Source organism: Geotrypetes seraphini, chromosome 1, assembly GCF_902459505.1.
Source record: "Geotrypetes seraphini chromosome 1, aGeoSer1.1, whole genome shotgun sequence".
Lineage (NCBI taxonomy): Eukaryota > Metazoa > Chordata > Amphibia > Gymnophiona > Dermophiidae > Geotrypetes > Geotrypetes seraphini.
The window spans coordinates 487,430,217-487,455,871 of NC_047084.1; the positions used below are offsets into that span (position 1 = coordinate 487,430,217).

At 46.5% G+C, this 25,655-nt stretch overlaps 1 protein-coding gene across 1 annotated transcript in view; it reads right to left on the reverse strand.

Moving 5' to 3' along the window:
* SMC2 (structural maintenance of chromosomes 2) overlaps window positions 1-25,655 on the reverse strand; it is a 166,584-nt gene that overhangs the window by 49,799 nt on the left and 91,130 nt on the right.

Consider the following 25,655-nt stretch of genomic DNA (forward strand, 5'->3'; position numbering starts at 1 on the left):
GATTTTGTGGCAATTAAACAGCAGCTCCCGCCTTTGATGCAGGGAGCTGGCCCATGGATTAAAAAATTTGAGAAGCTAACAGCTCAATGGACCTTAGGGATAGGTGACGTCCGACACCTATTAGTCCAATTGGTAGGCAATACAGCAACTGATATCTTTTCCGATGCTGGCATTCCAGATTATACACCCGATGTCACATACTTTGACGGGGCCCCATTTAATACCAGCCGCCCGAGGGTCTGGAAAGCCCTGCAAGACAGATTCCCTGATATTAAGGATTTTTCAAAGTTAACCACTAAAAGCTACCCTCTGACAAATGACATTTATGATCAGCCTTGTAGTCATGCGATCATGCGAGATCTGGCATACCAGATCTTAAAAAGCACGTTGCCAAAGAAGGTTCAGATCAAGTTAGACAATGTTGTAGCAATAGAAGGAAAACATTTGAGTGAGATTGTTTCTCATGTCAATCACTTTGTGAAACAATCAAAAGAAGAGGAAGCCAAAACAGAGAAAGAAATGGCACAGATGCAAAAGAAGGTTTTTGCTTTACGGATTGAAAAGAAGGAATCAGCGAAGGCAGACAAAGTACAACAGATTAGCCAGGCTATCCAAGATAACATTAACACAACAGTAGAAAAGGCATTACAACTTGCTCAAATTAAATGGACTAACAACACCCGGCAACCCCCCTTCCGAGGAGGCCATAGGGGGAGGGGTACCCCGTCTCAAATACCCAGATCTCAGATACAATGCTTTACGTGCCATAGATTTGGCCATTATGCAAATGAATGTAGAAATCAAATCCTGCGAGGGAAAGGCAGGTACAGGGGAGGCAGAGGCAATCCTCGGCCCCCTGGCAACCCTTACAATCAAGGAGGGCAAATGAATTGGGACCACGCGGGCCCTGAGGATGGGGATGCATATACCCAATGACGGTCTCAATATGTTTGCAAAAAGAAAAGATTTCTTTTGGTATGTGTGTGTTCTTTTTCTCAATGGATAGAAGCTTTCCCTTGCTCCTCTGAGTCAGCGGCTGCTGCTGCAGAGATGCTTTGCCGTGAGCTCTTTAGTAGACACGGTGTGCCTGAAGTTCTGTACTCAGACAATGGCACCTATTTCCGTAATGACCTCTTGGCTGAGGTCTGTGCCCGGCTGGGCTTTGCACAACAATCTGTAACTATTTACCATCCGCAAAGTAATGGGTACGCAGAGAAGGCCCATGATCTTCTAAAAGTGGCACTGCGTAAGCTTATGCCCTCTGCTTGCTCTAATTGGCTAGCATACCTGCCTGCTGCACTGTATGCTGTCCGGAACAGGACGTTTAAATTGGACATTTGTATGTATACTGTATGTATATATATATATTAGGGGAAAGAATAGGGTTGAGTCAAGATCTGGATTTTTTTTTTTTTCTTTCTGTGCACCCTGCAATTGTGTGTGTATGAGACATGCCAGGGGCACATGGGTCTAGTCATATGGGTCTAGACATAATAAGGAAAGTGTTTTCTTTCCTTCTTTTCTTTGTTTTTTTTGTTTTAGGATATCTTTTGACTTTAGGAGACATTATAATTCGTTTATACCGCTGTGGGTGTCTGACTTTTTCTAGCATCCGTTTCTGATGATGGACCTTTCTGCGTTGGTTATATGAAATTAGTACCCCGTAATGTGTATTTTTCTTTAGATTATATTTTGATGTGACAGGAACAACAAACACTAGTGTTTGGCTTTTGTCTTTGCAATGTATTTTGCCTACAATAAATAAAGCACAGTTACTTACCGTAACAGGTGTTATCCAGGGACAGCAGGCATATATTCTCACATGTGGGTGACGTCATCTACGGAGCCCCAGCGCGGACAGCTTTTCAAGCAAACTTGCTAGAAGTTTCAAGTTTGCACACTGCACCACGCATGTGCATGCCTTCTCGCCCACTAGAGGGCGCATCCCACCTCGTGGTCCTCAGTTCCATAACTAGCAGAGAAGCCATCCCTGGGGAGGCGGGCGGGTTGTGAGAATATATGCCTGCTGTCCCTGGATAACACCTGTTACGGTAAGTAACTGTGCTTTATCCCAGGACAAGCAGGCATGATATTCTCACATGTGGGTGACCTCCAAGCCAACCAAAAAAGGGCAGGTGGGAGGATGGCAATTCAGGAAAACAGATTACGCAACACTGACTGGCCAAACCGGCCGTCACTCCTGGATAAAGTGTCCAGACAGTAATGAGAGGTGAACGTATGAACCGAAGACCAAGTGGCAGCTTTACATATTTCCTCCATAGGAGTGGATCGGAGGAAAGCCACCGAAGCTGCCATCGCTCGGACCTTATGCCCCGTGACACGACCCGGGGGCGGAAGTCCGGCCTGAGAATAGCAAAAAGAAATGCAAGCAGCTAACCAGTTAGACAGAGTGCGCTTGGAAACAGGATGTCCTAATCGATTAGGATCGAAGGACAAAAACAATTGAGGAACCTTCCGATGAGACCTGGTGCGTTGAAGATAATATGCCAACGCCCTCTTACAGTCAAGCGTGTGAAGCGCCGTCTCGCCAGGATGGGAGTGGGGCTTCGGAAAGAACACAGGAAGGACAATGGACTGATTGAGGTGGAAATCAGAAACAACTTTAGGTAAAAACTTAGGATGGGTGCGGAGAACCACCTTGTCATGATGAAAGACAGTGAAAGGAGGGTCCGCAACCAAGGCCTGCAACTCCCCAATCCGCCTAGCGGAGGTGAGGGCAATCAGAAACATCACCTTCCAAGTCAGAAATTTCAAGAGAGACTTGTTGAGTGGCTCAAAAGGGGGTTTCATCAGTTGAGCTAAAACCACATTCAAATCCCACACGACTGAAGGAGGCTTAAGAGGGGGACAAACCCTGAGTAACCCTTTCATGAAGCGTGTCACCAAAGGATGGAGCGACAGGGGACGCCCATCCAGATGTTGATGGAAAGCAGAAATAGCACTAAGATGAACCCGCACCGAAGTGGTTTTCAGGCCAGAGTGCGACAGATGAAATAAATAGTCCAAGACCGAGGACACCGGAACCGACACCGGATCCAGGTGAAAAGACGAACACCAGGTGGAAAACCTGGTCCATTTCTGCGAATAACAAAGCCTCGTCGAGAGCTTGCGTGAGGCTTCCAACACCTCCCTCACCGATTGAGACAGACCAGGCGAAATTAGGGAGCAAGAAACCAAGCTGTCAGGTGTAATGACTGAAGATTGGGATGTAACATGGATCCTTGACTCTGAGACAGCAGAGAAGGAAACACAGGCAGAAGAAGAGGCTCCCTGGCACTGAGCTGAAGCAGCAGGGAGAACCAGTGCTGACGCGGCCACTGAGGAGCAATGAGAATCATCGTGGCAGCGGACGATTTGAGATGTACTAACGTTCGCATGATCAGGGGAAAGGGAGGGAACGCATACAGGAACCTCCCTTCCCAATCGAGAAGAAAGGCATTGGCCTCCAGACGGTCCCGGGAGTACATCCGAGAACAATACAGGGGCAGTTTGCGGGTCTCCGGAGAGGCAAACAGATCCACCTGCGGCGTTCCCCAGCGAGCGAAAACCTCGCGCAGAACTCCGGAGTGTAGAGTCCACTCGTGCGGTTGCAGAAGTCGACTGAGTTTGTCCGCCAGACAGTTCAGTTCTCCCTGGATGTAGACCGCCCGAAGGAAGATGTTCCGGGAGACCGCCCACTCCCAAAGGCGAAGAGCCTCCGAGCAGAGGGGCCAAGAACCCGTGCCACCCTGCTTGTTCACATAGTACATTGCCACTTGATTGTCCGTGCGGACGAGGACAACCTGATTCTGCAATATGTGAACGAATGCTCGAAGTGCTAGAAAGATGGCCCGAAGTTCTAGCACGTTGATGTGACACCGACGGTCCTCGGCAGACCACAGGCCCTGCGTGCGAAGACCGTCGAGGTGGGCTCCCCACGCGTACTCCGAGGAGTCTGTGGTCAGAACCTTGCGAAAAGGAGGGGTGAGAAACAGTAAACCCTTGGACAGATTTGAAGAGTCTGTCCACCAACACAGCGATTTCCGCAAAAGCGGAGTCACCGCAACGAGGCGAGACGCCGGATCGGACTCTTGACGCCACTGGGAAGCGAGGGTCCACTGAGGAATCCTCAAGTGCAGCCTTGCAAACGGAGTGACGTGGACCGTCGATGCCATATGACCGAGCAGCATCATCATGCGCTGGGCCGACACCACCGACAGTTGAGAGACCTGACGGCCCATCCGCACCAAGGCTTCCAACCGCTGGGGCGGGAGATAGGAGCGCAGGCGCACCGTGTCCAGCACCGCGCCTATAAATTGAAGAGACTGAGCCGGGCACAACTGTGATTTTGGAAAGTTTATCTCGAACCCGAGGCTCTGCAGGAAGGCAATAGACTGTCGGGTCGCTGAGATAACCCCCTCCCTGGTCGGGGCTTTGATAAGCCAATCGTCCAGGTAAGGGAACACATGAAGCCCACGAGACCTCAGGGCTGCCGCAACCACCACCATGCACTTCGTGAAGACTCGTGGGGACGCGGCCAGGCCGAAGGGCAGGACCCTGTACTGGAGGTGCAGGTCCCCCACCTGGAATCGTAAAAATCTTCGGAAGGCGGGATGCACCGGAACATGGGTGTATGCTTCCTTCAAGTCGAGGGAGCACATCCAGTCCCCTTCCTCCAGGAGAGGATATAAAACCGGGAGAGATAGCATTCGAAACTTCTCCCGGACCAGGAATTTGTTGAGCTTCCTGAGGTCCAGTATGGGGCGCAGGTCCCCGGTCTTTTTTGGGACCAAAAAGTAACGGGAGTAAAACCCCGTACCCCGCTGGTCCTTGGGGACCGGTTCGACCGCCCGAAGCACCAAAAGGGCCCTGGCCTCGGCCAGAAGGGTCGGCAGCTGCGATCGGTTGCAAGAGGCTAGAGTCGGGGGATTGTCCGGTGGCGAGGACACAAAGTTGAGCGAGTAGCCCTCGGAGATGGTCCGGAGCACCCAAGCGTCTGAGGTTATCTCGGTCCATGCCATCCGGAAGAACCGAAGACGCCCCCCGATAGGAAGGGGTTCCTGAGATTTCGCGGAGGGGAACCCGCCCCGTCCGCTCAGCCCGTCAAAAGGAAGGCGCGGGTTTAGAAGGACCCTGCGCCGGGGCTTGGGTTTGTCCCCCTCTGCCTCGCTGAGATGGACGCCTCGGAGGTGGCCTCGAAAAAGCCGGAGTCGATTTCTGAGGATATCGACGCGGCGGAGGACGGAAAGGTTTCTGCGGCGGGGGTCTAGGTTTGGGGCGGACCAGGGATGCTAACGAGCGCTCCTGCTCCGACAACCGCTTGGTCGCCGCATCTAAGGACTCGTCAAATAACTCGGACCCCACACAAGGCAAGTCTGCAAGACGTTCCTGCAGGTTTGGGTCCATATCGAGGGTGCGAAGCCAGGCCAGGCGGCGCATGGCCACTGCGAAGGCCGACACCCTCGAAACCAGCTCAAATGCGTCGTACACCGCATGAAATAGGTACAACCGCAATTGAGACAGGTTGGACATAAATTTATCAAATCCTGCTCTTAGGGGGTCCGGTAAGGAGTCTCGGTATTGAGGAAGGTCCTTCACCATGCCACGCAAATAGGAGGAAAAGGTGAAGGCATAATTTAGAACCCTGGTGGCCATCAGGGAATTTGAATAGAGGCGACGGCCAAACTTATCCAGGGTCCGCCCCTCCCTGCCGGGTGGAACCGCCGCGGAAACCCGTGAGGGCTGTGATTTCTTTAGGGCAGACTCCACCAGAAGAGACTGGTGGGAGAGCTGCGCCTTTTCGAACCCTTTAGGGGGCACCGTCCTATACTTGGCTTCCATTTTAGAAGGCACCGACGTGACTGTAAGAGGGTTCGACAAATTCTTCAACCAGGTCTGCAGAAGGACTCTGTTGAGGGGGAGCCTAGGCACCTCTCTAGGAGGAGTGGGAAGGTCCTGCTCCTCCAAAAATTCTTTGGAATATTGTGAACCGACCATAAGGTCTAACCCCAGGGCTCGGGCCATGTCCTGAACAAAAGTTGAAAATGAGGACGGTCTGGCCGGGGGAGACGGGGTTCTCGACCTCCCCACCGAGGAGAGGGGAGAGGCCTCATGGGAATAATGAGGATCCCTGACCGACCCCGAGTCCCAGGATCCTTTCTCCAAGGCCCTCGAGGGGGAAGGAGAAGTTTTCCGCCTCGCAGAACCCTTGGGTGAGGACCCCGGGGTCCGGGGGACACTCTCCCACTTCCTCGGCGAGGCGGCACGGGAAGACTTCCCATGAGGTGATCGGAGGAGCCTCGGATTGTCGAGGCGCAACTCCGACACCTGAAGCGCCTCGCCCCAGAGCGGCGAGGAACGACCGTGCCTCCAAGGCGAGCCGCGCGGGCGCTTCGGCTTCCTCGATCGGCGCCCCGTCCGAGGTCGCGTCGAGGGCGAGGCGTCCCGGGAAGACCCCGAGGAAGAGGAGGAAATACGGCGCACTCTGCGCAACTTTTCCTTGGGCCGCACACTCCGCTCAGGCGGCCCCCCCGAGGTCGAGGTCGAGGGCAGGGCCGGGGCCGAGGTTAAGGGGGCCACAATACCCGAGACCGAGGCCACCGAGGCCGGGGCTCCCGAGGTCGAGGGAGCCGAGGCCGGGGCCTCCGAGGGCGAGGGCGCCCCGGCCGAGGCCTGCGAGGTCGAGGCCGCCGGAACCGCAGCTCGCTGCAACACTTCCAAGGCCCCCGACAGCTCCGATGAAATAAGGGCTCGAAGGAGGTCCTGAAAGGCCGGGATCCCCACGAAGGTGGGAGTTCCGGGTCCGGAGCACACTCCCTGGAGGGCGACCTCGGTCTCGAGTATTCCCTCGGGGTGTGCGAAGTCGAGGTCCGAGGCGGGGCCGGGGTCGACCCACCCGCCTTAGCCGGAGTAGAGGATGGCTTCTTTGCTGAAGGGGATGGAACAGAGGACTTACCCGAAGCCGGCTTTCCTGAGGACGCCTTCGAAGTCGAGGGCCGAGGCGAAGCCGAGGACGCCGAGGCCGAGGTCAAGGCCGGGGCCGAGGCCGACGTCGAGGCCTTAGGCGGCGCGTCCACTACAAACAATTCCGCCATTCTGGCCTTACGGCGACGGAGGGCTCTGTTTTGAAAAGTAGCGCAGCGATCACACGAAGCTGTCGGATGATCCGGCCCAAGACAAACAATGCACCACCGGTGAGGGTCAGTGATGGAAAGTAACCTCTCACACCGGCTGCACTTTTTGAATCCCGTAACAGGACGGGACATCAACGAAAAAGAAGGCCGGGAACGACCGACGTCCCGCGGCCACGGCTGCCGGGAGCCCCCGGAGCCTAACGAAAAGTAAAATATTTTTTTTTTTTTAACGAAAGAAACAAAAGAAAGGAGCACCGCGAATCGATCAAAATACAAAAACAACGAAACGCGGCAGCTAGAAAGGCAATACAACTGGAGCTCAAATCCACAGGGCTTTCTGGCTCCACGGAAAAAATTGAACTGAGGACCACGAGGTGGGATGCGCCCTCTAGTGGGCGAGAAGGCATGCACATGCGTGGTGCAGTGTGCAAACTTGAAACTTCTAGCAAGTTTGCTTGAAAAGCTGTCCGCGCTGGGGCTCCGTAGATGACGTCACCCACATGTGAGAATATCATGCCTGCTTGTCCTGGGATAAACTAAGGTATGCTCATTAGTTCTGAATTGGTTCAGGCTTTTACACAGCCATGCTTGGACTGGATTAACTCTCCTCATCTTATGGTTTAGCACCATTTAGATAAATTCAAAGCACCAAAACAAACACCGAAACATTTTCCCTTTGCCCTCTCCTTGTTTCTTATTTGTTTAATTCTGGGTTTGTAGAGGTTGTTTTGTTTTTTTTGTGTGATTTTGTAATTCCTTATTGTTTTCTTCACCTTATTTTTATTGTTGTCCAAGGCTTAGTATTTGGAATTTAATCAACTTTTTGTCATACTTGTCAAATTAATAAAACAAAAGTTTTGGGGACACCTGACAAGACACAGAGAACGAGAAATTGGTGATGTTGAGAAATTACCCAGGGAGATGGAAAAAGCATTTAGGTTGGTAACCTGGGAAAGGTTAGTAAAGCAAGACAGCATGATTGTTGCCGAATGTTGCAGACAGGATAGCGAAAGTTGCAGAAAGGATAGTGTAAGTAATGTAAGTTGATAAACAGGGTATAATGCATGTGGATCTAGCCAGAATTAAGAATGTGAGTTTCGCACTGATGCATGAGAATAAGGACTGGGATTTTCGACATATCATTTTGTCAAGCTCGAAGGAACTAGTGTTTGATCCTGCGTGCAGTGGATTTGTTAAAGGCAGTGCGTCATTTAAAGTGAATTGTGCCAGATAGTTTCTCGCAGTTGTAAAAGTGTGTCTGCTGGTAATAAAACAAACCCAAAAAGAAAAACACATACAAACAACAACCAGCGACCTTTGTCTGTCATGTAGGGTTTGTGTTGGGCACATCCCTGCCTTTGTATCCCAGTGTTGGGGGATTTAAAGTACAAGACTACCAATGATAGAGGTTAAGTATCCATATTTTTCTGGCAATTGAAATATTTGGATTGTGATTCATTCTTGTGTGCTTACTGTCTCCTTTGCTTTCCCGTATTGTGTCTTTATCCTGCTGTTCTTTATGAATTCTTTCTTCCCATGCACGTTTGTATAAAGTGTTATTATCACTCAGATTCTAAATACAATTGGAAATATAAATTCCTTTAAAACAGTAGCTACATCTAGTCTGCAGCAGTGCCCTCTCCTCTGAGTGTAGCGGGACCCAGGTGGCATACAAGGGTTCCAGGTCTGCCTGCAGGGAACATGGCTAAGTGTCCTCAGGGGTGGTGTCACGTTATATTGTCTCTTCTTTGTCTTCGCAGACATACATACAGAGCTGTTCTGGACCTGTTACAATGAGCCTTTTTCTAACCCAGAGAAGGAGGACACTGTTATGCTTTCAGTACCCTTGAAATGACCTTGCACTTAACATTTAACTTGTTTCTTTTTTTCCCTTTGAATTGACATTGCCCTACTTCAGAATACCTCTATTTTAACATTGTACACGGTATCTTACTTTACCTAGTAAGTTTTGCTTCTTTTTCCAGATTGAAGCTCACCCTAGCAGTTGCGTCCCTGTCTGCCTTATGAATGAAATCGGCAGGGCACCGAGTCAGTATGATCACATTCTTATGTTTTCTCTTTCAGAAGCTCCAGTACCCCTTTCGATGCCTTTTATGATTATGTGATTACTATGACAAAAAAATATATATATAATAGCAAGTGGAATATTAACAAGACACACCACCAAAATATATTCCAGTCAATGCTCACTACTATGGAGAAATACAGACAAGAGATAAGGGTATGTAGTTACATGGAGAAAAGACCTCAGTTTCCTCTTAGAGAGGTCTCTATGACTGCCGTACTCAACTTAAAGCAGCATAGGAGAAAACATCCCTGGTCAAAAAACTCCACTACATAGTACTAACAAAAGAAACTAGTAGTTAGAATCAAAAAGACTTATCTCTTAATGTCACAATTCTCCAGGTGAGACAAGAATCCAGTTAGTTAACTTAGGATTATCACGTTAAACTTCATTCAAGCGTGAAAAATTTCTTTCCAAAGACTCCCGACAGGCCCTGTTTCGCTACAAGTTGCATCAGGGGAAGTCTATGTAATTTAACTACCGCTCTACAGATTCTCTCAAACAGAATTCTCTGTTTGAGAGAATCTGTAGAGCGGTAGTTAAATTACATAGACTTCCCCTGATGCAACTTGTAGCGAAACAGGGCCTGTCGGGAGTCTTTGGAAAGAAATTTTTCACGCTTGAATGAAGTTTAACGTGATAATCCTAAGTTAACTAACTGGATTCTTGTCTCACCTGGAGAATTGTGACATTAAGAGATAAGTCTTTTTGATTCTAACTACTAGTTTCTTTTGTTAGTACTATGTAGTGGAGTTTTTTGACCAGGGATGTTTTCTCCTATGCTGCTTTAAGTTGAGTACGGCAGTCATAGAGACCTCTCTAAGAGGAAACTGAGGTCTTTTCTCCATGTAACTACATACCCTTATCTCTTGTCTGTATTTCTCCATAGTAGTGAGCATTGACTGGAATATATTTTGGTGGTGTGTCTATGTGATTACTATGCCATATGTTATAGCCACTGTGTGCACACAATTATGATTCGTGCTATGATGATGTTTGTTTTTGTCTAACTGTGCATTTCTCTGCAGATCTAAGTTCAGCTCTGAATCTTTGACTGATGGATGAAAAGTTCCACGCCTGTACCTTGGTGTTTTCTATGTTTGTGCCCTGTAATCTTTGTTTTGTCTATCTGTTTGGTTTGTGGGGTACCCCGGGGAAACCGACTATCCATTGGCCATTTTTGGAGATTTTTCTCTCCCTTTTTGCATTTTTGTTTTTTCCTATCTAAATTGCCTTTTTACATTACATTTTTTTTTTCTCTTTCATGGCCTGAGCGCTGCTCCGTTAGGGGTTCTCTTATTTAGAGAAAGGTTCTATAGACTTAATGGTATTTTTCTGTGCCCTCTCCTAAGTTTACACCATGTAACATGTCCTCTTCTGCATATTGTATACTTGAATCTTGTATCTTTCTTGCTGTACTTATGACCAGTAAATGTCTTATTTTTGTCCCTTGTTGACGCCCTCAGTACGGGCAACCTGTTCTCTCTCTTTCTTTTCTTTGACTCTCTTCACTGGATTTCGGCTGCTGGATGATGTCAGTTTGAAAGTGGCCCCCACAATATTAGGTGGTAGGGGTTAAGTGAAAGGCGTACTGACAAAGTGGCCCCCACAATATTAGGTGGTAGGGGTTAAGTGAAAGGCGTACTGACAGATGATGATACCTGGACTTCTTTCAAGATGGTGTATGTGCAGACACCTTTCATTCCGAGTGTACACCGTACCGGTTTAAAGTGACTGCGTGCCTTGAACTGCTGCATCCTGAACTTTTACTTTCTTGGACACTTTCTCTCCCTGTTTCTGCCCGTTTTGCTGGACTTTATCTTTTTGCAGTTTTGGCTCTGGATATTATTTCTGTGAAGGACTGCTTGTTTTATTCTGTATATTCCTTTTAAGTGACATTATAATTTTTCTGCTGTAATGCCTAGGCTAGGTTATGGACCTGTCAAGTTTGTCCATTTTTGTTTTTATTTTTACTACCATGTCATTCGTTTCTTTTAATGCTTTATTTATATTTTGTTAGCTTGCCTCTTATACTACCACCTGAACAGAAACACATATATCCTGTATGTATTTCTTGCTTTCATATCTTCCTATGGTCTGGTTCTCATATTTTTGATGACTCTCAATGCTGTTCTTTACTTAGCAATGACTACTGTCTTGACTGCTGTGGAATCCTGCTTTTTCCCACTGTTGTTTTTATGGTTCCCCTATTAGCCTTTTGTGCCTCCATCCTCTGGTTCTGGCATATACTGTATCTGAGTTTAGCTAGCTGGGTGGGCTGACCCTCCTCCACGCCTTTGTTACTTCCTCTCTCAGCCACCCCTCGTTACTTCGGCCCGCCAAGAGGGGACTGAGTTGGATAACCTGGACAAACTGAACTACCTAGTGGAGAAATACCTTGTGTATGCTGGACATTACAGCCATTTTAACACATATTTTCTCACAGTCTAAGCAGCCTTTCTTTACAAGCTAACCAGATGGAACAGCATGTACTTCGCTAATCTATGAAAATGATACTCCTGCTGGCCTAGTTCTTGTCTTCCTAAGGAGGATACTTCTCCAAGGTTCGGTGACCATTGTTCATTTGTACTGAGCTGTTATCAGTGCCGTATGACATATGCAAGGCACCCTGAGAAGCCATAAACCACCCATAACAAGTAACAACCCCTGAAGGATGAAGGGGGAGTAGGGATGTGGGGGCCTGGTGCCTGTCTCTAAAGCAAGCCATGGGATCCAGGCATGGCCAGGATGCTGGAATGTCACCCTTGCATCTTTGTTTCAGTTTGCTGCATAAGACTGTCTACGAGGACACCATCCTGAAGACATACAGTGTTTTATAACAAACAAATCAGCCTCAGCAAGGTGATAAGGATTCAAGATATGGACAAAAGAAGTTCCCAAAGTGCCCTCTGTTTCTGGACTGCTAGGGCCACTCTCGTGGGGGGGGGAATAGTTAGGTATACATTTTTTGTATCACTAGGGAGTCATATGACCAGAGTTCGGGGATGAGCCTTTTGAAACAAAGCAAGAATTTATCTGTATAAAAGAACATGCATCACAAGTAGGGTCAGAGAGGTTTACCTGCTTATGCCGGGGGGGTGTGCTAGTCCCCTGCTCGGCATATGAGTGTAAGTGTTACTCTCCATTGCATATTCTGAACTGACAATATATATTTCTTTCTATTATGTCTCCGCTGCTATAAATTTGTAAGCCATTAAAATAACAATAAAAAATATTGTCTGTTTTGGAAAATAAAATGCCGTCTTGTAGTTATTCCAATGAGGTCAGCAAAGCAGCCTTTTTATCTCAGAAGGAAGACCTTCCCCAAGGAGGTGTCGAACAGCACTCCCAGATACTCCAGGCGCTCAGATGGAGACAACTGGCTCTTGGAAAGGATGACTACCAATCCCAGCAACTGCAGAAACTCCACCACCCAAGACGTGACCTGGGTGCTCTCCTGGAACAACTTTGTCCAAATCAACCAGTTGTCCAGGTAGGGACGAACTAGAATGCCCTCTTTTCATAATGCCACCGCGACAACCACCATCACCTTGATGAATGTCCGCAGAGACGTGGCCAGACCAAAGGGAAGTGCACAGAACTGATAGTGTTGCCCCAAGATTGCAAAGTGAGGAAACGATGATGGGAGGCCCAAAAAGGAATGTGCAAGTAGGCCTCGGTCAGATCTAGAGAGGTTAGAAACTCTCCCGGATGAACTACCAGAATCACAGACCGCAAAGTTTCCATGCAGAAGCAAGGCACGTGAACAGCCCTGTTGACCCCCTTCAAATCCAGGATGGGCTGAAAGGTCCCTTCTTTCTTTGGCACCACAAAGTAAATCAAGTATCAACCTATGCCCCACTCCTGCGGGGGAACTGGATCTACCGTATGGAGATCTAACAATCTTTGAAGGGTCTGGCAGAAGGCCTTCTGCTTCCATGCCTCCTGCTAGGGAGAAGCGAGAAAACGGTCTGGCAAGAAACGTTCAAACTCTAGAGCATAACTGTCCCGAATCACCTCCAGAACCCACTGATCGGACGTGATCTCTGCCTATTTTGGATAAAAATCCCTCAGCCGTTCGCCCACCAGAACCAAGATGGGTGCCGGCAAGGAGTCATTGGGCAGAACGGGCGGCAGGAGACCCGGCGGGGGCGCTACCCGCATTCCAGCAGGCCCCACAAAAGGACTGCATGCGCTGAAAGAACCTGCCTCTAGAGAGCCTAGGAGACTGAAAAGAGGCAGCTCCTCGACCAGGGTGGAAGCAGTGGAAATCACGCCCACGAGCAGCCCTACCTCGAGCCAGTGGCCTAGGCCTATCCTTAGGCAAACGAGACACTTTAGAATCAGTGAGAGTCTGAACCAACTTGTCCAGATCCTCACCAAACAAGAAAGAGCCTTTAAAAGGAAACTTTGTCAACTTAGCTTTGGACACCGAATCCACCCACCAAGCACGAAGCCACAAGGTATGGCGAGCTGCCACTGCAAACGCCAACGACTTGGCAGAAGCTCGCAATTCAATCTTTGCCACCTCGCACTTGAGTAATTTCCAATCCTCAGATTTACTATCAAGCACATGCTGGGCTCAGCGAAAACATGCCCGAACCATCAGTCCACTACACATTGACGCCTGGACCGCCAGAGCTGTCACATCAAAACTCTGTTTAAGGAGGGACTCCAATTTACACTCCTCTGGGTCCTTCAAGGCCGCACAACCCTCAACAGGCTTGGTATGCCTCTTACAGATAGCCGAGACCACCGCGTCCACCACAGGCGACTTCTGAGTGTCCCTATCTCCTTCAGGAATGGGATACAAGCGGCCAATGGAGCACGCAAAACGAAAGGGAGCTTCCGGCACCTGCCATTGTACGAGCATGTCCTGAATATCCTGATGCATAGGAAAAGAGCGGGAAGCAGAGCAAGGGGTCCACTGTACACAGGGGGCTCTGACACGGTGTCCTCAAAGTGCAAAACTGAGGAGACCTGAAGAATTAGCTCATGAAGCTCGTCCCGCTGAAAAATGCACACCACAGACGCATCTTCGCCAGCAGGGGGGTGCTCGAACCACTCACAGGTGGAATCCGACCCCCCAAGAGGATCCTGGAAATCTCCCCAAGGGTCCAGGTCCTCAATAACATCTTGTTCCTCTGAGCAAAAATCCTCATCCCAAGACACTCTCGGGCGCTTGGACAAGAGAGGAGTAGAGGGGGGCAAAACCGCTGCTGCATGGGGACGCACTGGGGAAGACGTTGAGGGCAACCCCCCACCCCCGAAGTGGACACGGAACCTCCAGCCACCAGCACATAAACTTTACAAAGTGCTAACATGAATTCAGGGGGAAAGACCCCCAGCAGCCCCAAGGGACTTCCTGCCCCAGCAGGGGACCCTGCCTTACCTTGGCCCCTGTATTTCCAGAACAGGGGGAAGATCACCTGAGGTAACAGAAATGAAGGAGGTTCCTGCTGAATTTGGACCTGAAACCGCCAAAATCGGACCTGAAACCATCAAAATCAGAGCTCCTGGGGCCTGTTGTGTCTGAAAAGCCTGGGACTTTCCTGATGCTGAGGCACCAACCAACATGAAAAGGTAATCCTCAGCCACTCCGGCATTAAGGGAATCCTTCGTGAGGTACATGCAGTGGGGTGCCTTGGCCACTGGTAACTGCTACTGACGAGACACCCCCACTGCTCCGGCCTGCACAATGCTTGCACAGGCCATCCGCAAGTACCTCGCGTCTGGAACACAATGAGCATTTTTCTCCCTTAAAAGTGATCATTGTGGTATTCCGGAACTTGGTTGCAGCAAGGATGGCAGTGTGATTACTGAGCTGCTCTTTTAGGCTTGCAAACAGCTTATTTTCTACCAATTTATTTCCTCTCAGAGGACCTTGATTGATCTTAGATGGCTGCAGGAAGACAACCACGTTTAGAGTCTGCATTTGCTGCTCAAGGAACAAGTAAAAGATCAAAGCCTAATGTCATGCCTTCTAAAGTGCCTTTGCCAAGAGACTCCATGGAATTGCTGGAGCAAATGATGGAGAGAATGAAAAACATGCAGGAGTTGTTACAGGATAATTCACACAGGTTAGCCTCAGTTCAGGAAGAAATGACTACCCTGACTAAACAATTACAGATATCTAACACTAGATTGGATAGTTGTGAACAACAGATGTCTGACTGTGAGGCAAAGCTGGTCCAATGCTGGTTGGATCACAAATCAGTAATTACTCTTACCAAAAAAACTGAAAGATTTTGAAAATAGGGGAAGGAGAAATAATATTAGACTGTTAGGTCATCCTGAGGGTATTGAGAGGCAGGATATTACAGGATTCCTGGTAGATTTATTCCTAAAGTGCTATGAATAACATTTTCTCAACCTCTGGAATTGGAGAGAGCTCATAGAATCCCTTCAAGGAAAAACAGCACTACTACTACTACTACTACTACCGGCCCCAGGCCCATAATATTCAAGCTATTGAGATTTCCACAAGTGTTTGAAATTTTGAAGGTGGCCAAGGAGAAAAAGAGCATAAAGTGGCAGGGATCCAAACTGGGTTTCTTTCCCAATTTTGCAAAGGCCATGGCAGCTCTTTCTGCTGAAAAACACCCTAGCTGTAATAAAAGTGCTGGTTATATGAGAAAAAAGCCCATACAAATGGCAGTTTTAAAGGGAACTGAGCCCTTTAGACCAGCACACCTCAGGATTTTTTTCCCCACTTAGAACAGATTCCACGGCTCTCAAAACTGGTGGCTGACCAACCAGGAGGCCAGGCCGCTGGTTGAGGCACCTCTACAAAAATGTGGGGAGGTGGAGGGAGGGACCGAGCATGAGACCTGCCGAGTTTAACACCCCCGAGGTCCGATGGATCCCCAAACAGGACCCGTCCAAGCTCTATCCAGCACAAAAGGGGAACCCAGGAGTCCAAAACAAAATTCCAACAGTACTAAGAGGGGGGTCGAATTAGTCTTACTACCTGCTTTAATGGAGACTGAGGAAGACTGGATTGCAAGAGGGGAAGCTATCCTGATATACAAGTTTGTTCTCAGTCTCCACCTGCTGGTAGTAGTGAGGTATATAACCCATTCATAAGGACTATACCAATCTACCATGCGCTACAGAAGCAAAGCTCTTAAAAAGATATGCTGGGCTTTGATCTCCATCTTTTCTTTCCTTTTACTTAAGCTATTCCTTCTTTCTTTTTTTTTTCTCCATGAAATTTTATTAGATTTTTTTAGATGATAAACAAAAAAAGAAAACAAAATTATACAAGCACACTGCAAAAATCAGCAACCAAATGTAATACAATACATGAAATTACAGCACAGTACATTAGGAATATATAGGATATAATATTTCAGTTATTAAAAATTTAGACTATAGGGACAATAGATTGTAAATATTTATATAAAGAAGACTTGTTGAATGCGAATGACCTCTACATTCAGCCACATTTATGATGTTGTAGTACTAGGTTCAACAATATTCATATTCAATAAGTGTTGAATATGAATTGAGATTCAGGCTTTCCAATGGGAGAGAATTAGTTTCTATGTTATAGTCAACAATATATCAAAAAGTTTTTTATCCGTCTCAAGAAGAGAGATAATCGGTGATTGTGATTTAAAAATCACTATCGATAGAGAAATATTACACTCCAATTGGAAAATTTTCTTCATTACAGACCAAACTTCTTGCCACAAAGAATGAACTAATGGACATTATTTCTGATGTCACTAGGTAGCAGTTTCTGTTACTGTGCTGTGCTGAATGCAAACAAGAAGAGGGGAAAAAGTCTGAAAACGGAGTATTAACTACAAGCTCCATAAGTTTAGCAAACCATGGAATGCTAAACAACAACCTTGGTATAACGAAAATCTCGCCCTTCTCCGTAGACAACTTCGTTCTGTAGAGCATAAATGGCGTAAAACCCGCCTCAATAATTTCCTCATTATGTTCAAGGAAAAAGCTTCTCATTATAAAAAAGTCATTCAACAAACTAAAAAAGAATACTATTCTAAACTCATTACTTCCACCCGTAATTCTTCCACCCTTTTTAGTATTACTCAGTCACTCTCAAAATATTCTAAGAAAAAAAACCTACCCCCTACTACCCAGCCTTCTGCAGATGAACTATCACTATTCTTTGATACTAAAATCAAGGACATTAGATCACATCTTGGACCTTCACTTCTAGCTTCCTCTCCTCACACTCTCAATGATTCTACTCAACTATCATTTAGCTCTTGCTCAAATTTCAAAATGCCCTCATTAACAAATCTCCTTCTCATTTTACAATCTTTAAACACGTCCAATAATCTTTTGGAGAGTATTCCCCCTTCGCTTCTTAAAAAATTCTTCTCCTTCTTCGGCCCATTCATTTGGGAAATGATATCTAAATCTCTCTCCGACAGTATAGTACCTACTGCTTGGAAAACATCCCTTGTTTTTCCAAAACTCAAACAACACAACCTAGATCCCTCTCTACCTAGAAATTACCGCCCTATTGCTAATCTACCCTTGATCTCCAAATTAACTGAAAAAATCATTCACTCCCAACTTACAGAGTTTATTGAAAAAACCCATGCTTTACATCCATGCCAAACTGATTTCCGTTCTTCACATTCAACAGAATTGTCACTTCTAGGCCTTATCTCAACCATACATTATTACCACGACCATCAAAAATCTGTCATTCTTATCTCTCTTGACCTGTCAGCAGCCTTTGATACTATCGACCACTCTCTTCTTATTAATAGACTCAAAGACTGCGGTATTACAGGTCCAGCTCTTTCATGGTTCACATCTTACTTTAACGAACGCAACTTTAAAGTCCATGTAAATAATGAAACTTCTTCAGCTATATCACAATCCTATGGTGTCCCGCAAGGTTTGATTCTATCCCCATTACTATTTAATATCTTTCTTTCTCCTCTTCTTACATTGGCTCAATCTATCGGATTCTCAATCTTTGCTTATGCAGACGACATACAACTTCTTCACCCAGTCAACACTTCAAACATCTCAGACATAAAAGACATAAATAACAAACTGGACATCATAAATGATTGGCTCTATTCAAATAAACTTTCCCTCAATATAGATAAATCCCGAGGCCTTCTACTTCCAATCAAAACATGCGAATCCTTATTGGAAAAAATTTCTATCAAATCCACTCCAATACAAATTGAAACAAAAATAAAACTATTAGGCGTCATCAATGATAGGGATCTTACCTTCCACGACCATATTAGTTTGGTCGCAAAAATCTGTTTCTACAAACTCCGCATCATTCGGTCGCTAATTCCAATTCTAGAGACCGATTCAATCAATATCCTGATTCACTCCTTAGTTATCTCCCATTTAGATTATTGCAACTCGCTTCTCATCGGTCTCCCTCAAAAAGAAATCCGACGCCTACAATTAATACAAAACACTGCAATAAAACTCATTTATAAAATAGGCAAATTTGACCATGTCACTCCTCTTCTAAAAGAGGCACATTGGCTCCCCATCACGCACCGTATCACTTATAAAATCATCTTACTTTCCTTCAAAATAAAACTCTCTCTCCAGCCCTCATTTCTTGATAAACTTCTCATCCCCCAATGTTCCCCACGCACTCTTAAGGTCAACTGATCAAAAACTTCTCTATATTCCCTCCATAAAAGACTTCTACTATACACGGAAAATAAATTTTGCAGTAGCTGCCCCAACTTTATGGAATTCTCTGCCACAGCAACTCCGCGATGAACAACATCTAGACAAATTTAAGATAAGCCTAAAGACTTTTTTATTTTGTGACGCATTTGGCTGTGCTTAGACTTATCTTCTGTCTTTTTTTTTTTTTTCTTCTTTTCTTTTTCCTTCTCTTTTCTTTTTTTACTTCCTTTTCCTCTCCAAGCAACCAACCGCTTTAACAAAGCGACCCTACCCTATACGTTTTATCCCATTCCCACTTTCTCCTTTTCTTCTCAAATATGCAACTTTTCCCCTCCCCTCCCTTTCAAGTTTGTCTTGTTGATATTATTTATGTTCACACCATTTATTTTAAAACGCCAATTATTTTATTTTTTTTATCTTTCTTACCTTTTAAATTTTATTGTTAACCGGCCAGATATTTGTTGATGGTCGGTATATTAAAAACTAATAAACTTGAAAATAAACTTGAAACTTGAATGCTTAGAATAGGCCTATAGTTATCCACAATGGTGAGATCAGCAGCACCCATACATTTTGGAATTGGTGTAAATACAGGTTTTAGCTATATTCTCTGAATAATTTTCCTCCAGAAAGGGGGGGGGGCACATGTATCTAAAGGGCAGGTCTTATTAACAAGTTTAAACATAGAAACATAGAAATAGACGGCAGATAAGGGCCACGGCCCATCTAGTCTGCCCACCCCAAAGACCCTCCCCTACCTTTCTCTGTGAATAGATCCCACGTGTCTGTCCCATTTGGCCTTAAAATCAGACACGCTGCTGGCCTCAATAACCTGAAGTGGAAGACTATTCCAGCGATCGACCACCCTTTCAGTGAAAAAGAATTTCCTGGTGTCCCCGTGCAGTTTCCCACCCCTGATTTTCCATGGATGCTCCTTTGTTGACGCTGGACCCTTGAAAAAAGAAGATATCTTCTTCCACCTCGATGCGGCCCGTGAGATACTTGAATGTCTCAATCATGTCATCCCTCTCTCTGCGTTCCTTGAGTGAGTATAGCTTTAATTTATCTAGCTGTTCCTCGTACGGGAGATCCTTGAGTCCCGAGACCATCCTGGTGGCCATTCTCTGGACCGACTCAAGTCTCAGCACATCCTTACGGTAATGCGGCCTCCAGAATTGCACACAGTACTCCAGGTGGGGCTTCACCATGGATCTATACAATGGCATAATGACTTCAGGCTTACGGCTGACGAAACTCCTGCATATGCAACCTATGATTTGCCTTGCCTTTGATGAAGCTTGCTCCACTTGATTGGCAGTCTTCATGTTCTCACTGACGATCACCCCTAAGTCTCGTTCTGCTTCAGTTCTTATTAGGATCTCACCATTAAGGGTGTAAGTCTTGCATGGATTTTGGCTGCCCAGGTGCATGACTGCATTTTTTGGCATTGAAGTTGAGTTGCCAGGACCTAGACCAGCGCTCCAGTAGTAGTAGGTCGTGCATCATGTTGTCGGGCATTGAATTTATGTCCGTTGTGCTTTTGCCCACTACATTGCCCAGTTTGGCGTCATCGGCGAATAATGTCATTTTACCTCGAAGCTCTTCTGCTAAGTCTCTTATAAAGATGTTGAAAAGGATCGGGTCCAAGACCGAGCCCTGCGGCACCCCACTGATCACCTCTGTCATTTTGGAGGGGGTGCCGTTCACCACCACCCTCTGAAGCCTACTTTCAAACCAGTTCCCAACCCATTTTGTCAATGTATCGCCCAATCCCATAAAACTCATCTTGCTCAGCAACCTGCGGTGTGGTACGCTATCGAATGCTTTGCTGAAGTCCAGGTATACGATGTCCAAGGACTCCCCAACATCCAGCTTCCTCGTCACCCAGTCAAAGAAGCTGATCAGGTTGGATTGGCAGGATCTCCCTTTAGTAAATCCATATTGATGGGAATCCCGTAGATTCTCCTCGTTCAGGATCGTATCCAATTGGCGTTTGATTAGAGTTTCCATTAGTTTGCTCACTATTGATGTGAGACTCATCGGTCTGTAGTTTGCCGTCTCCATCTTGGAAACTTTCTTGTGGAGTGGAATGACGTTAGCCAACGTACTAAGGGAGAAATTGAAGAGCGCGGATAGCGGTTCCGCCAAGACATCACACAACTCCCTGAGCACCCTGGGGTGTAGGTTGTCAGGTCCCATTGCCTTGTTAACCTTAAGCTTTGACAGCTCGCAGTAGACACTGCTGGGTGTAAACTTGAAATTACTAAACGGGTCAACTGCGTCAACCCTTGTCTGTAGCTGAGGGCCGAGTCCTGGCGTCTCGCGGGTGAAGACTGAGCAGAAGTATTCATTTAACAGTTGGGCTTTTTCCGAGTCTGTTTCTACAAAGTCTCCGTCAGTTTCCTAAGATGTACTATCCCGCCTGAGTTCCTATTTCTTTCACTGATATACCTGAAGAAGGATTTATCTCCTTTTTGGATGTTCTTCGCTAGAGACTCCTCCATGCGGAATTTGGCCTCCCTAACTGCTATTTTGACGGCTTTTGACTTGGTCATTTAGACTTCCCTAGAGTCCTGTTTCCCTGATTGTTTGTAAGAGATGAATGCTTTTTTCTTCTCCTTGATGAGGGCCGAAATCTCCGCAGAGAACCATTGAGGTTTATTGTTTCTTCACCGTTTACTTACTGATTTAACATAGCGGATTGTTGCTTCCTGTATGGTGGCTTTCAAAGTCGACCACATTTCTTCCACGTTATCGATTCCTGCTTGGCTTTGTAGTGCCTGGTAAATGAAGTCTCCCATTTTTTTGAAGTTTGTGTCCTTGAATTTGAGGACCTTGGTCAGTGTAGTAGATTTAGTGAAACCTTTCCTGAGATTGAACCACACCATGTTGTGGTCACTGGAGGCCAATGTGTCGCCCACCGAGATCTCTGAGACACTTTCTCCATTGGTAAGTATCAGGTCCAGAATTGCCTGATCCCTTGTTGGTTCCAACACCAATTGCCTGAGTCTTGCTCCCTTCATAGAGTTTAATAGCCTCCTGCTGCTGCCGGAAGCAGAGGAAAGCGTGTCCCAATCCACATCAGGCATGTTGAAGTCACCTAACAATACTGTGTCCCCACGCAAGGTGATATTCTCTATATCTCTGATTAATTCCATATCTAGGTCATCCTGTTGTCTTGGGGGTCTGTATATTATGCCGAGATACAGGCATTTGTCCTTCCCTCTGGCCAAGTTTACCCAAAGGGATTCCCCAGTGTATTGGACATCTGTGATTCTGGTGACTTTAATGTCATCTTTAGAATATAATGCTACACCTCCTCCCATTTTGCCCTCCCTGTCCTGGCGGAGCAAGTTTTAACCCGGTATGACCATGTCCCACCCGTGGGAGTCCTTGAGCCAGGTCTCAGATATCGCCACCACATCCAGGTCGGCATTCCTCATTTCTGTTTCTAATTCCAGGATCTTGTTTCCCAGACTGTGGGCGTTTACGTACATAGCCCTCCATGTTGTATGCAGAGCTGTGGAGTCAGAGGAAATTTCGGGTACCTGGAGTCGGAGTTGCCAAACAATGCACCGACTCTGACTAAATTTAGATTGGAATTAAAAAAAGCAAGTTTAAATGTCCCAATTCACAAAAAGTTATAATTAATGACTTCTCTACTGTAAGAATAAAGACCAATGCATGCAGTGCCTCACGTAACCGCAAAACGAACACGTGCTTCACTATATGGCACGCAACGCACAATTCGGAGCACCAATACTTATAAATGTATTCTCCCTTGTTGTTGTTTACAACTTATTTCCAATGTTCAACAAGGTTTTCAAATACCTCGTTGGTAGAAATCACCTGGTGTAGACTTGAAAAATTCATCCAACCAAGCTCTCCCACCATACACACAACATCTTTTTACGCAGATGAAGATCTTGTTTCATGCGGAGTCGGAGTCAGAAGTACAAAAAACTGAGGAGTCGGGGAGTCAGAAGTACAAAAAACTGAGGAGTCGGAACATTTATCTACCGACTCCACAGCCCTGGTTGTATGTTTGTTACGTCTCAATGGGGATGTTCCCGCTTGAGCTACTTGGACATCTTTAGCATTATTCACATGTTTTGAACTTTCCCTAGACCCAGAGCTACAACGTCTCAAAAAAGTATTGGCAGCTTAGCTCACCCGATAGGTTGTTTGTGCCTGTACCCTCCCCCAACTTACCTAGTTTAAAGCCCTGTGTTGTAGGCGGGCTAGACGGTGTCCAAGGACGTTCTTTCCTCTTCTGGTCAGGTGTAGCCCGTCTGGTCCTTGTAGTCCTTGCAATGCCTCTCCATGGTGCAAGAACCCAAAGTTCATCTCCTCGCACCATCCCTGCAGCCAGTCGTTTACCCTCTGGATGCGATCCTCCCTGGCACTGCCCTTGCCCCTTACTGGGAGGATCGAAGAGAAGACCACCTGCGCATCCATCCTCCTCAGTTTCTCACTCAGGGCTCTGAAGTCTTCAGGAATGCTCTCCGGGGTCCTCCTGGCAGTGTCGTTGGTTCCGACGTGGATGAGAATCATTGGGAAGTGGTCACGGGGCTTGATGAGTCTGTCCAGGCAAGTAGTTACATCCCGGATCCTGGCCCCTGGCAAACAGCAGACCTCTCTTGATTGCAGGTCTGATCTACAAATTGGACCCTCGGTGCCCCTCAGCAGCGAATCCCCGATGACCACCACTCTGCGCTTCTTAGGGGTGGGCCGATCTGTTGACTCTGGAACTGGAACTGTCTGCTGAACAACTTCCTGTTCCTCGTTATAAAGGACCTTCTTGTAGCAGCTGGTATCTGTTCCTCAGGGTGATTTGTGGTGTCGATGTAGAGCCGCCCTGTATGTGAGAGAAAGAGACAGAGTAAGGTTTTCTGCATTTTCCTGTGGAGGAAGTAACCAGCTGCCAGGAATCAGCGTCCCCAGCCACTTCCTGTATTCCGAAGGTTGGTCTCAAGTTTGCAGGTTTGGATGCTTGGGGTGTCTCTAGGATGGTCCTGTCAGGCTCCTGTTCGGCGATCTGAGACAGCTCCTGGATGACACTGTCGATGAAGGTTTCGACATCTCGGATGCATCTTAAGCGCTGAACCTCCTCTCTCAGGCTCCTCAGCTCTAGCAAAAGGCTTTCATCTGGCTGATCCATTGCTTCCATCTGTGTGGAGACTGTAGACGTCTTTGAGGGGATGGCCTCGGGGTCTTACAGATTGCATCAGGTAGCACTTGTGTAAATTCACTCAATATCTTCCATCTGATATTCCCATATACACACACACAAAGGATGGGTATTTTCTAAGACTGATGTACAAGCTGGAATATTTAAAGCAAGCAATTGTCTAATTTTATTGACCTTTGACTGAAAGAATTGGGGAAAGTCTTCTGTGCTAGGTTGGAGAAACTCGGGGCTTGGTGCTTGGACCCGTGTTCTTCAACATATTCATAAACGATCTGGAAATGGGTATGATGACTGAGGTGATTAAATTTACAGACAATACGAAGTTATTCAGAGTAATGAAGATGCAGGGGGATTGTGAAGATCTGCAACGTGACATTACCACGTTTGAGAAATGTGCAGCGACATGGTAAATGAGTTCAATGTGGATAAGTATAAGATAATGCATGTCGGTATCAAAAATCTCATACACAAATACAAGATATCCGGGGCGGTACTTAGAGAGACACCACAGGAAAGAGACTTGGGAGTACTGGTCGACAAGTCAATGAAGCTGTCTCTGCAATGTGCGGCGGTGGCAAAAAGGGCGAACAGAATGCTAGGAATGATTAAGAAGGGGATCACGAACAGATCGGAGAAGGTTATCATGCAACTGTACCGGGTCATGGTATGCCCTCACCTGGAATACTGCGTCCAGCACTGGTCAATGTACAAGAAGGAGGACACGGTACTACTTGAAAGGGTCCAGAGAAGAGTGACTAAAATGGTTAAGGGGTTGGAGGAGTTGCCGTACAGTGAGAGATTAGAGAAGCTGGGCCTATTCTCCCTTGAAAAGAGGAGACTGAGAGGGGACATGATCGAAACATTCAAGATAATGAAGGGAATAGACTTAGTAGATAAAGACAGGTTGTTCACCCTCTCCAAGTTAGAGAGAATGAGAGGGCACTCTCTAAAGTTAAAAGGGGATAGATTCTGTACAAACGTAAGGAAGTTCTTCTTCACCCAGAGAGTGGTAGAAAACTGGAACGCTCTTCCAGAGGCTGTTATAGGGGAAAACACCCTCCAGGGATTCAAGACAAAGTTCCTGCTGAACCAGAACATACACAGATAAGGCTAGACTCAGGGCACTGGTCTTTGACCTAAGGGCTGCCGCATGAGCGGACTGGTAGACACGATGGACCACTGGTCTAACCCAGCAGTGGCTGTTCTTATGTTCTTGAAAGGACTTTGTACAATTCAGTGTGTTAAATATCTTAAAGGTAGTTTTTGGTGAATTTTCAGATTTATCATTTTTTTAAAATAGTGTTTCTTTGTTTTATTAATAGCTATATTGTTCAAAAGGCCCAGCATTACCTCAGAATGAGTCATGGATTTGATATACCACTTTTCTGTGGTACAGCCAAACGGTTTACATTAATTGACTTGTCCAGGGTCTCAAGAAGCCATAATGGGAATTTAACCCTTTATTTGGCATGTGTCTTCTATGACTCTTTTGGGAGATCTGCATCTCCAAATGCCTGTTACTTGGCACTGTTGCTCTCTTTCAACATCAAGTTACATAAAGTAGCCGTTTCACTATCTGCCAATTAAA